This window comes from Octodon degus, unplaced genomic scaffold (genome assembly GCF_000260255.1).
Source record: "Octodon degus isolate 3935 unplaced genomic scaffold, OctDeg1.0 scaffold00010, whole genome shotgun sequence".
NCBI classification, from domain to species: Eukaryota; Metazoa; Chordata; class Mammalia; order Rodentia; family Octodontidae; genus Octodon; species Octodon degus.
In genome coordinates, this window is record NW_004524586.1 from 14,194,559 (window position 1) to 14,197,332 (window position 2,774).

A 2,774-nucleotide genomic window follows, 5' to 3' on the forward strand; every position below is an offset into this window, starting at 1 on the left:
TCTACCTTTTTTGTCTTTCGGGTCATGATATTTTTGAACAGTATAGACCAGTTATTTTGTAGATTGTCTCTCAGTTTGGGTTTGTCTGATATTTTCTGAATGCTTTGGTTTTGATTTTTGCATTTTGAGCAGGAATACTGCAACTGTAGGTGGGGCATGGTATCCTTAGCGCATCATACCAGGAGATGTGTGAGGTCACATTGTCACAGTGAAGATGATGTGGACTGGTTACACGGCTAGCAGGGTGTACAGAAGACTTTCCATTGTAAGTGCACTGGTTTTCTTATGGCAATTAAAACTTGTAGGATGAGAGTTTGAGGCACTGTCATGGCCTGCTCCTCCTCAGAATTTCATTTCTTAGCCTTAGCATCCCTTTGAGGATTCGAGCCTAAATTAATCATTACTATTACTATGAGGATTGCAAGATCAACAGCATCTCTTCTTAGCAGTTGACGGTGAAGAAAAGCTGTCCTTTTGCCTCATTGTATTTATTCATCGAGATGAGGAAAGACTGAGCAGCTTTTAGTCAAAGACTTCTAATCAGCTGCTGTGACCATTTATGCCATGGCTCAGATTGCTCTGGATTTGGCCAATGGAAGCCCCACTAAACTTGCTCCACAATGTTGACACATACCCACCACTTCCCAAACACTTCTATGACTTACTGTCATGAAGCTGTTCTGGACTCAACATTATTAGCCTCTTGGGCCCCGGAATCAGCTTCTCTTGGGCCCCAGAATCAACCCTAGTCTCTTTCAACATGGTAGAATATTTGAAAATTCCAGAATGACTGTCATTTTTACACTGAAAGGGGATGCTTCCAATACCATCAAAAAGAAAGTACAGGGAGCAGGTAGCGGTGGCTTGTTTTGCAACTATGGCCAAGATTAAGGCTCAGGATCTTCATGGCAAGAAGAAAGAAGAGTTGTTGAAACAGCTGGACGACCTGAAGGTGGAGCTGTCGTTACTTCATGTGGCCAAAGTGACGGGCGGCGCGGCATCCAAGCTCTCCAAGATCCGAGCTGCCCGCAAATCCATCGCCCGTGTTCTCACTGTCATCAACCAGACCCAGAAAGAAAGCCTCAGTAACTATTACAAGGGCAAGAAGTACAAGGCCCAGGACCTGCGGCCCAAGAAGACACGAGCCATGCGCTGCCAGCTCAGCAAGCCTGAGGAGAAGCTGAAGACCAAGAAGCAGCCGCGGAAGGAGCCGCCGAACCCTCTGCGCAAGTTCGCTGTCAAGGCTTGACCGGCATGACAATAAAACTCAAACTGGCAAAACAATCAAACAAACAAACAAACAAACAACCCCATTTTTTATTTTAAAGAGAAAAAAAAACTCCAAAATTTTAAAACAAAGTAATAGGAGGGTAACAATGATTAATACATTGCATATTGTTATCTTTAAATTAGTTCCTCAGAGTCCAAGATGTAGGCATTTAATTGTCCAAACAATGTTAGCACAAACCTTTCTTTCCAATGAACTTAAAGAAATTAGTAGTATAACTAGCTTTTCCCTTCCTTCTTTTCTCCTTTCCCTCATCGTGGCTTCTCTTTTGTTTTGAACAGTTTCTTCCGGTTTTACAGTATCTATTGTACATTTTGGATCTTATTTATCCTTTCGGCTTCTCACACTAGAGAGACAATAGGTCGTCTGTACATGTGCGTGTGGTTTATTTCACTTACGAGTATGGCCTCAAATCACATACATTTTTCTAGAACAGTATCAAGTTTATCTTTCTCTAGAGCTGAGTGGTACTCCACTGTATAAAAGGACCACATTTGTGTTGTTTCCAAGAACTATTACAGAGTGTGTTGACATTAACATGGGTGCACATACACAACTGTAGTGCAATGTTTGATATTCTTCTAGGAAGACACCCAGAAGGAGCATAGCTGGATCAAATGGGATCCAGCTATTTTCCTGAGGAATTTCCACACTGATTTTCATAGTAGTTGCCCCATTTATACTCCCACCTTGTTTAATTGATCTGGATAAAGTTTCCAGGACTATGTAAAATAAGAGTGGAGACCATAGACATCCTTGTCTTATTTCTGAGTTTGGAGGGAAAACGTTCAGTTTTTGTGCATTTAATATGATGTTGGCTGTTGATTTATCATAAATGGATTTTATCAGATTGAGATAATAATCCTCTATTCCAAGTTTTGAAGGGTTTTAAAATCATGAATGAATGTTGGACTCTGTCAAATGCTTTTTCTGCATCTATCTATCTATCTATCTATCTATCATCTATCTATCTATCTATCTATCTATCTATCTATCTATCTATCTGAGACAATCATATTTTTGTCCTTGGCTCTGTTAATACGGTGTATTGTATTTATTGATTTATATAGGTTGAACCATCCCTCAGCCCTGAGATGAAGCCTAGCTGATCATGGTGCATAACCTTCTGGGTGATTTGCTGCATTCTGTTTGATTATTTTATTGAGGATTTGTGCATCTCTGTTCATGAGGGAGATTGGCCTGCAGTTCTCTTTCTTACTTGGGTCCTCTGGTTTTGGGGCTTTGGCATCAGGGCGATGCTTGCTCTCAGGAATGAACTTGTTAGTACTGTTTCCCTTTCAATTTCCTTGAAGAAATTGTGGTGTTAGGACAAAATACAAATTGGAGGTACCAAGGGAAGGGGGTATCTTGGAAACTGGTGTTAGGACGAAATACAAATTGGAGTTACCAAGGGAAGGGGGTATCTTGGAAACTGGCTAGTTCTTGAATGTGTTTCATGAACTACCTGGTGTAGTTACTTACCTTG

The 2,774-nt window shown here is 40.9% G+C and overlaps 1 pseudogene; it reads left to right on the top strand.

Annotated features, from left to right (window-relative positions):
* The first annotated feature begins 877 nt into the window (after nt 1-877).
* LOC101592098 lies at nt 878-1,249 on the top strand (annotated as a pseudogene).
* Nucleotides 1,250-2,774: the final 1,525 nt, after the last annotated feature.